The sequence below is a fragment of the Meleagris gallopavo genome, chromosome 9 (genome assembly GCF_000146605.3).
Source record: "Meleagris gallopavo isolate NT-WF06-2002-E0010 breed Aviagen turkey brand Nicholas breeding stock chromosome 9, Turkey_5.1, whole genome shotgun sequence".
In the NCBI taxonomy this organism is placed as follows: Eukaryota; Metazoa; Chordata; class Aves; order Galliformes; family Phasianidae; genus Meleagris; species Meleagris gallopavo.
The window spans coordinates 7,556,178-7,566,977 of record NC_015019.2 but is presented as its reverse complement, the minus strand read 5'-3'; the positions used below and the strand labels follow the sequence as shown (position 1 = coordinate 7,566,977).

The following is a 10,800-nucleotide window of genomic DNA, read 5'->3' as shown; positions in this document are numbered from 1 at the left end:
GGAAAAGAAAAGAAAAAGAAAAAGAAAAAAAAACTTTTCACTCAAATAAGGAATAAAGATGGCATATAATAGCACGGTTTGACCCACATACATTCAAGTCTGAATCTGGGAGTGCAAAGAGCTTCATTAATTTTCTGCTTTAAATAAATTAACACTTCCAAAAGATTTTAAATGGAGTTCTACAAATGTATGATGGGAGCTATTTCAAAACAGATCTTGAACCATTGCTGCATAAAACTGTAATGATCATAAATGACGAATGACTGATGACATGACAAATGAGGACATATATGGAGCTTTGAATTTCTGTATGTCATGGCTGAACACTTCTCATCCTGATAAATCATCTCTTCATCAACTTTAATGCTGTGAATATTTGAGAACAAGAAGTGAACCTGGCCTGAAGTTTACCTTCTTGAAGAACAATGGGTTTTACAACATTCCTTGGTTACTTTTCTGGCTTGAAAGTTAAAATCAAGTCAAAGAAATTCACTGATAAGTACACAAAGAGTCAAAATAGACAGTAATAATTAAAATTTTACCCTTGAGAAGGGTAGTACCAGTATTGACTCTGATCTAATCCTGATTTGTCTTGTATACTTACATTATACTCTCTTGGAATGAAAATACTGATATTGAACATGCAGAATTGAATACATCAAAACATTGTAATCCTCCTTTAAATTCCACATTTGTTTACAACTCCAATTGCAAGACAGTTGAATGAAACCCAAATACGGATTTCCTTACCTCCTTGTCAATTGCTTATCCTTTCTGCCTATCTCCATAGTCCACAAACAAATGTGGTAGGGCTGTCGCTGAATACAAAACATTAAGGAAAAAAATGCTTCAAACTTCAGAAAAAAAAAAAAGTCTCTGTAAAAATAAAGTTACTCTTATTTTCCTGTTTTCTTGGTTGTGCCTTATCTAATATCTTGTGGAAATTGCAATTTGTGTCACTGATTTACCTTTCAGTCTCTGTGATTGATCTCTCATTCAAATGCAACTCTTTTCTTTTTCATCACCTTGCCTCCAATTCACTGTAACAGAATGGAAATACGCAAAAAAATGATATTCAGAAATCAAAATGTTATATATTATATACATTTCTGAAGCATAATAACAAGGTAAACTGCAGTAGGAAGGTAAGCATACTCCTTTTCTCACTGTCTCTTTTATGTAAAAAAATATAAGACCTGAAAAGTAAATTAGGATCCTGCATCGACTGGCCTAACATATTCAGTGTTTGTGATTTTAGGAATTGACCCTCACTACTCACTCCCATTGTCTGGTTATAAAACTGACGAATCATCTTAATACCAATGGAATAGCAAGAATTAGAGTCCTGAAACAGGTTAAATGTGAAATACTAAATATCATACTCGTTTTACTGTTCTCTTAGAAAAGTTGTTTTTTGGAAAATGTTCTCTAATATTCCACTGGATATATATATATAACATATATATATATATTATAGGTACATGAAGATGTAGATAAACCAATCCAGAAATCTCAGTCATGCCTTTTTTGAAACTGAGGTTAGTTTCAAAAAACTGCATTGATCTTAGAACTTCATAATCAAATGCATTGACTGGCATGGGAATGAAGCCAAACTGCTTTGAAAGGCCTTTGCTTTATCTCCCCAAGGGCACTAGAAGAAAGTGTATGAGGGGAAACAGTCTGACTTGATCTTTATTTCTAAGTAAAGTTCACAACAAAGATATTACATACAAAAGCCACTTGTACCTTGCTGTGTGCTGACAAAGAATTTACTTAAACTTATAAAAAAAAGAAAGAAAGAAGAATAGAAGGAATAACTTTTATATATCTGTATGAAACAGTAATGTGACAGCAAAGTCTGCAGTTTTTGAATTTCAGGTGTTTGCTGTCATACTGGTTCTACAGACAGTTGATGATTTGGTGGCATTACCATCTACTAGCAGCAGATTCTTACTGGAATAGTCACTGGACTTTATCCTGCTACTCAACTTCTCTTTCTTTAGACTCTATCAGTCTTCATGACTGTAAACCCATTTACCCTTAGAAAAATTTTACACAATTACTTCTGTAAGGTTTTAAGAAATGGAACAATGGATCACAGGAGTTCGCTTTGTGTTTAGACCTTTCTTGTAAAATACTACTGTCAGTACATACAGAAGAAATACATATGAAACATTTATGGAAATAAAAAATGATTGTAATGTACTTTTAGCAAAAAATATTCATAGAAAAATGCACTTTGTGGTGAGCACATGCTTCAGTTCTGTTTGCATTAAGTGTTTCACCCCATAACTCAATGGGAGATTTTTCACCTGCACTTTGGGGATCGGTCATGTCGGTGCTCTGGTGAATTTGATATTCCTTAAAGACGGTAATAAAACATTTTCAGAAAAGAAAGACTTGACTTCTAAAAAACAAACACACAAACAAAAAACAAATCAGCAACAGTCACAAAAATAATACAACTATTCTAATTTTTTTTTCCCCCCCCAAGGACTGTCCTCTTGATTAACAAATCAGATTTAACACATTATAGCTGCTAATATAGTAAGACAATGACAGTGGTAATAACAGTGAGTTCACCTGAGTTGCAACATGTGCAGTCCCAAGAACTTTTTGCCCTGTAATGGTACTTATAAATTGAAGTGCTGACCATTAAGGCCTTACAGCAAAAAAAGCTGTAATTTTATAACATTAAAATCTTAAGGATGAGAATTATAAGCCTGAGTATTTCATATGATAGAACTACTCTCCTCAATTTATTAAAAATGGTATCTCCAGCTGTGGCTTGCCTTTATAATCCACTATTACGGTACACCTGAAGCACCAAAAGACGGTGTAGCAGATTTCAAACTGCATGTTCCTCAAATAAAACACACTGTAATTACCAGTCTAATGTCTTCCAATCACCTTTCCTTTATCTCTGTTCTACTGACTTTCTGTAATCAAAACATTTTTTTAATAGTCTAAGAGAAGAGGATCATCTTTGAAATGACAATTTCATCTACTTTTTTTTTTTTCCTGTTAGAGGAAGATATCCTCTCTAATTCTCCTACATTAACTTACCTTTCCTACAACATATGCATGATCTGATCAGAAACAGAGAAATAACATGCAGTACTTCTTCACAAGAGAACATATGATCCTGGATTTGTAAAATGGATATCCATTCAAGTATTCAAAAATGGAAGAATTAAACCTGTTTTCTGATGGCTGGATCTTTGATACAAACAAGTCTACCAGCTGGCCAAACCAGATACCAAGCACATCTGCCATCTGTGGAAATTACAAAACCATTTAATTGCAAAAAGTGAAAGAGAAAAGGAAATTCATACAAACAAAAAAATATTTGAAAAAAATACCCATAGCATGAAAGTGAACATCACTTCTGATAAAACAATCTATATATTTTCAATTTTTCAATCATCATGCTTACTTCAATGAGCTTATCACTGTGCACAAGCAGAACACTGTTTCTTTCTACTTACAAAAGATCACCTTGCCAACTTTTTACTGATTCAGTGTCTCATTGTTTTTAACTCTCAAAAAAAACACTGTTACTTAAAGAAAAAAAAAGTAGTAAATACTCTACAATTTTGATCCAAATGTCAGTTAAAGAACCAGAAAGTTGAAGCCCCCCAACTACAACCTGGATAGTTTTGAATAGTAAATGTATAAGATCTGTGTAAGCGCTTTAATATATGAGACAAGTGAGATGTCAGTGAGAAATAAGAAAAAAATGCCTAATGAATATGACAGGCAAGGTTTCTTTCTTCAAGAGTGAAAAAATAGGTAAATTATAAAATTAAAATAATCTTGCTCACTAACACATGAGGCAGTAGCTGGAAATGACGTAGTAATGTAGCACGCAATAGAACTAAAGGCTACAAGAGCGTATACCTGCTTTCTGGAGACACTGTATTTCCAGATTATTCTGGTCCATTGTATAAGCAAATCCCTAATAGTATTCTAATGGCTCTGCCAAGTAGATCTTCTAATGTTTTATGCTATGGTAGAGTTCAGGTGACAGATTATTGCTTCACAGCGATATTTTTATATCATTCTGACTGACTTTGAGCTTCTAACAGCATTAAATTAAAAAAAAAAAAAAAAGGTATCAAGGATGAGATGGACAGACAGTACAATCCCAAACCTTTGTTTCTCATGATGTCCCCTCCTTCCTGGTGTCAGCACATGGGACTGCTGCTCACTGTATTCCTGCTGCATGATCAGTAAAGATGCATTTCAACTGATAGATAGGCACTGCTTTCCAAGACATTTTAGTGAAGAAAAACTCTCACAAGCTCAAAGTGTATACAAAGGAACATCAAATACATCTGAACAGTGAGAGTTAGCATTCTAAATAAACTACATCTGCTCTATAAACAAAATATTTTTTATAGAAAGAAAATAAGCAAACAGTCTTCAGTTTACAGGTTTAATTAAAAACAGCCAGAGCATTTCACAGTATGAATTAGAAAATCATGGAAATAAATTAAGGACACAAACTGTGCTAGTTTCTCATCTAAATTGCTCTTCCATTGCAGATATTTGTGTTTTATAATCCCGACTTTCTTTTTTGTTTTGTTGTTGTTTTGCACTTATTACAGAACAGAGTAACAACTAACTGTCCCTACATTCAAACACACAATTATCTTTTCAATAAGTTCACATAATTCTCATAATGCCTACATAAAACATCATATAAAGAAGTGGTAGAGTAGGGCTTATATTATATTCTATTTCACGTATTTAATCTATATGCAGAGAATTAACTATTGTGGAGGCAGGCTGCCCAGAGAGGTGTCTCCATCCTTTTTCAAGAAAAGGGTAGATGATGCACTGAGGGACATGGCCCAGAGCAGTCAAGGGCATGGGCTGATGGTTGGACCAGATGATCTTAGTGTTCTTTCCGACCTTAATGATTCTATGATTCTCTGATTGGTAAGAATTACAGATGTGAGTGGCTTCTTATATCCATACTTTAGTGTCTACAAAACTAATTCAAATAACAGGCTAAGTCAGCCTACCTAGGGTCAAAACATTTTATGGTATTTCCTCTCTATTTATCCCTTCCTCTCTAAGGAGGAAGAACAACTTCAGAAGGTTTGACACCTGAAAATAAGAAGGCTGAATGCAACATTATTTTGCATCCTCACCCCTGGACACAGGGAGTCAGTGAGGATACAGCACTGCCCAGCATCAGATCTGCTGTGGCTTTTCTGGTCAGCAGCAGCAGCTCTAGAGCCTGTAATACAGTGTGTGTGTGTCATACAGCAATGAACACTCAAAGGAGCTGCATGCCAGTGATGGTATTCCAGTACTATGGAGTTTCATTATTTACTCTCCTATTTACTCCCTTTTAAGTCAAAACCTTTTAGGTATCTACACTTTCTAAATTTAAAATACAGAAGTTGAAAAGCACATAAAAAAATACAATGGGTACAAATGCATATAGGAGATAGCAAGTTGACTATAAATTGCTTGCAGTAAGTTTCCAAACTTCAGTACTGGAATAAATTTACCATGTAAATATGATAATGAGTAAATTCTAACATAGTCACTCAAACATCTACAGAATTTTTTGCGTCTTGCTTAATTAGTTACAGTTTCATGTACTGCCATTTTTCATTAACTTTGTAATTCCTGGGCATGCATAGGTGGGTGCCTCACCAAATATTATTTGATTAACACACAGTACTCATATAATATATGCTAATTTTTATTTGCTAGGATGTTAATTATAAAGCTTTGATAATCTGTTTTGATAAATGTAACTCAGTGGAAAATGTGTGTTCCTAGAACAGAATTACATTAAATTAGGTGAGGTGTTTTTTGTTTTTGTTTTTTTTTTGTTAGACTATTATCTACCACATTATTGAGATAAATCATTTCCTTGTGGTATAGATAAGCCAGCTTTGGAGTAAGCATCAGGTTACTCCTTATTTTTAACAACTCCCTCCATTTTAAAACCTTTGCTATAGACCATTTGTACAAAAAATTGTGGCAGCTATCTCTAAAAGGGACCAAGGCCTTTCAAATTCTTTGTTTTGAGAAATTTAAGTTTCCTACTGCTTTTCTTTGTTAGCATTTCCAGTTTCCCTCCCTGTCTCTAGCTTGTAAGTACATGTAATGTTTGGCTTTTATTTTCTTGTTTCTGGGCATCCCACAAGTAAGAGCATTATTCTAAAATTTTCATGACAATAACATTTTTTTTGTTAAGAAAATAAAAATTGAATTCAAAGCAATCAAATGCACTGTGAATTGTTAAATTCATCTTAAATATAAAATTGTATGGGCATATGGAGAACTGACTGTCACTAAATACTGACGTGAGTCAATACCTATACTTAGCATAGTTAATCTGTACAGAAAAATGCAGCTTACATATTCAGTTTCCTTTAGCTTAATTTCTGAACTTCTAAAGACTTCAAAGGACTACACAGAAGCAAGATAAAGAGCTTATCTGCATAATTCTTATGCTAATTCACAGAAGGTGTCTTGACTAAAAGTACACAGTACTTTTACAGTACATATACACGGTAAGAATTCACTCTTACTAAATCTTTTCCTCTAAAAGCTGAAATATTACACACTCTTTAGGTTGTAATTCATCTTATTCTGTTTCCTTAAGAGTGTTTGTGGTGCTGGTGGCAAGCATGAGCCTGGCTGCAGGCTGGCTGCTCACTTCTAGGGGATGACTGCAAGTGTTGCCCACAGAGCTGTACCACAGTGCACGTATGCAAACAGAATGAATCACAAACGTTCATATGCTTTTAAAATTTAGAAAAAAAACAACCCTTTGTGCCCTGAGAAATTGTGAAAGAGAAATCGGTGTGCAAAATGCTTTTAACTGCTGCTCATTATAAAGTTGTACTCAGTCAAAAAACTGGAAGCAGTAATTTTCTCACCAAGTTTTCCCTTCCCCAGTCCTACACTCTCATATCTCTAAGCATGCTGTACATTAATCGTTTCACTCTTAGGATAAAAGCAATTTGCAGTCCCAACATTACCCATCTCTGACAATACAATTTTCACATAATGTTTATAACTTTGTAAACCTTTTATTTCATGGAGCTTAAAGACAAACAAATGATTTGCACACAAGAGGCACAGTTTTCTGGTAGAATCTGGGTAGCTTTTTAGTGTTATGCTTTTAATACCTATTTGAAAATATTTATTACTTGTTCATATTATTTCTGTGCTGTCAAATACACCAGCCATTAAAAAAAAAATTAGCTTGCAGTTGAATAAAAGGTCTAAAAGCATATTCTGCTAACGTAATGAGAGATCAAGATTATAAAATTAATGTTTATCATTTAACGATACCACAGTCAGAAAAGTACAAAAACTATAATGGTTCAGTTGCTCTCTCTACTTGAGTAGCTTGTGATACATGAATTTGTTTCGTATATGATTTAGCTGTTGTCTTGACATGAAGACATATTCAAACACAACTGGTTTCAAACACAGGGAGAAAGAAGTGACTTCTAGCTCCAAGACTCTAAGGAGAATAAACTTGTTTCCTGAGAAGCCTACTGCAAACACAAATACTGTGTACCTAAGAAATATGGAAGTTTGACATCATGCAATATTAAAATCTGTATTTTCTCATATATTTAAATATCTGTGTAAGTATTTACATCTTCTGAGTTCTTTCAAATGCCATAATTAAAGAAGATTTGCTACTCCTTATAAACTATCAGCATAATGACTGCATGACAGAACTCTGCAAAAATACTCATCCTATGAAACTGATAGAGTTCCAGGTAATTCTGCTGCCCTCACATACATCACACTAGCAGAAGATTCTTAATATAACCCATAAGAAAATACCACTACCATTTAAAATGCTTTTAACCAAATTGCATGTTACAGCCTTTACAAATTACAGATGATTGTTGGTTGTTTTTTTTTTCTCCTATAGGTGTATTTATCTTGTGCTTTTTAACTTTCTACACTGTGTGCTGGCTAATGCTAATCATGGCTGTGCACATACATTTTCATTACTAGATAACCAAATGTTTGCAATACTAGTTCAGCAAAATATAAAATAACATTGTTGCCCACAAAGCAATTCCCTGAGTCTATCTTCACAGGTATTTTATATAAAAATGAATTAACTCCGTTTACTTACTTGATGAAAATCGTAGAGTTCTGATTCACATCCACAAGTGAAGCAGGCTTTTCATTTTTAGAAAAGGAAGGCGCACACAATATGAAAGAAATATAATTCTCTTAGAAGTAAAAAAAATAAAATAAAATCTGAAGAGTCACTGCTTTCTGCATAATACTTTATTGTTCCTGGAATTACACTGATTTATGTCTGTAGTATATAACTCATTCAGACAGCATCATTAGGCTAACCACTATGCCACGGTATATCATATGATGATATGCTGTACTGCTAATTATTTCCTTTGCTTTCATGAAAGACTTCCTACTTTTTCCACTTTCTTTTACCTCCCTAAATATACAAAGTCAGATTCTCCAGTATTCAGTTTGAACCAGTCTGCCAAAATCAGAAATTGTATTAATAGGGTGACAGTCTATAGGCTGCTTAGTAGATCTTAGAGAGAAATCACTGAATGAAATGTAGATGTAGATTCTGCCTAAGAACGTATGAATGAACAGGAATTAAGTTTAAGTACCTCTACTACTTTTGTTCCTACTAAATCTGATATGTGTAAACTGGATGTTGCAGCCTAAGAAATTCCACTTCCATTGGCAGCCCTATAACCTGAATCACTAATGGCAAACACTCCTACAAACAGAAATAATTAATCTTAGAACACTAAAACTTTTATTATAGTCCTACCAAGGCTATCTTAAACCTAACATGATAGGTGCTTCTATTTGTTATCCTCTTAATCAGTTCCTAGACGTTATTTTTACATGAGTCACAACTTGGTTTTAAGCTTGATTTCCCCTTTGCCTGTTTTATTTTAGTCCATGTATTGGCCTTGAATTCTTCACATCTTTTTCCAGAGCATCTAGATGTAATTGTTCCTTTTATTGAGCAGTGTGTTTTGATATATGTCTCCTTTAAGAAAATCAATAATAAATTTCAATATTGGAGATATATTGGTAGAACTACAGCTGCTGTCTTCTGAGTATATTAATGTGACTTCTACTAGGAAGAAAACACCTTGTTCTCTTAGAAACATTTCTAATTTTTTCTCTGTGTTCAGTACACTCAAAAGTAATGCAATTTTTCTGCCTGTGGAAAGGGAGGTAACTGGAACAGCAGAAAACAGAGAAAGGGAATTGAAAGAACTGCCTTTTGTTAAAAAAAAAAACACAATACTTTTACTTCAAACTCAATATAAAGCAGCAGTCTTAGCAGTTTGATAATGTGTTCAGATATGGGATTAAAAATATTCTAATTCCAATCTGGAATCTCAATATGGACCTGCTCAATACTAACACTGGCAACAAAAAGTTTTCAAAATGCTTGCCAACTCCGTCCAATGGATGTTCCAGGATTGAACGCAGTCACAAATATTAAGTTCAATCCAGCGATTTGCCATGTTATTTTACAGCAGATATTATAATTCATAGTTAATTTACATTTTTTTATTTGGAAGTGGTTTTTTTTGTGGGTTTTTTTTTTTTTAGATTGCTGAGGCACATAATCAACTACAACTGATTAATTTGGTTTTAACAGCTTATCCTGTAGCATTAACACTGCATTTTTTAATTGTTTGTGAAGTGAGGTGGTGTCCTCATACAGCTCATTTGCAAATCAATTGGAGTTTTGCCAGATTCTGGTCTTTTCTTTCTGCCACTGTACACTGTATATCTCAAAAAGCTTACTCTGACACGCAGTCCCAAAGGGAATTTGCAGAAAGAACATCTTAGCAGATGCTTATATAAAGCCTACATAAATTGGAATTAGTAACAGAGTAATCTATCCAGCAACTAGCATTCTGAGCAATAGCTATAAAAATACACCAAACATGCCCTTAGCCCTCAATTCTTAACATGCACGATGAAAGTTTATGCTATCTTTGCCAAATCTCAGATGTCACTAATGTTACTTTGGACATAGCCTATTTTTCTGATCTGTCACTTGAATTAACAGGATAACTCTTCAAGCCAAAGAAACATCTCAGTTTGCAAATTGAAGTAGTGTCTTTGAAAGAGGTCTGCAGAAACCCTTCTATTATGTTGCAGTATTAGACACAGCAACTTGTTAAGTTATTCTGAACTTACAACTTTCTTCTCTAATTTCATTGACTTCAGAGCTACTAATGATCTTTATGGCTCACTGTCACACCAGAGGAAAAAAAATACATGCTAAACAAATACAGATTTCTTTCTGAAGTTGTATTTCCTTATAGGAATTATAGTATTGACCGGACTTATGGAGCCATTCTCCTTTCAGTAAGTGCTGAAACAGGAGTTAAGTTCACATAAATGAGTGAGTGATTAAGCCTGATAAATTCTTTCTGATGCCTTGGAAGTTGATTTGATGGTATCATCCGATTTCCAACGAACGATGTCTACAATGCAGAATTCCTAGGTGATAGCTATCAACTGTGTTTAGCACTCAGTCAAAGACAACTGAACAGGGAATAATCATGGGACTAAAGTAGCCTCTTATCTCCCAAGTCAAGCTAATAACAATAGACCATAAAGGAAAACAAGGAAGTATTCATTTTAGAGCCAAAGATAAACACAATTCATTTTTTTTTTTCTGCTAATAGAAACAAACTACAAATATCTTAACCAATTAAATAATGAAATCTCTACTGTTCGATAATTGATTTTTTCTAAACTTAAAATTTTTCTTTTTTT

General features: G+C 33.8%; 1 long non-coding RNA gene across 1 annotated transcript; it reads right to left on the bottom strand.

Annotated features, from left to right (window-relative positions):
* Nucleotides 1-679: 679 nt before the first annotated feature.
* On the bottom strand, nt 680-2,436 carry LOC116216944. Its single transcript, XR_004160682.1, has 3 exons — nt 2,313-2,436; nt 969-1,040; nt 680-818 (listed from the first exon to the last, which is right to left on the bottom strand). It is a non-coding gene; the product is annotated as an uncharacterized LOC116216944 (long non-coding RNA).
* Nucleotides 2,437-10,800: the final 8,364 nt, after the last annotated feature.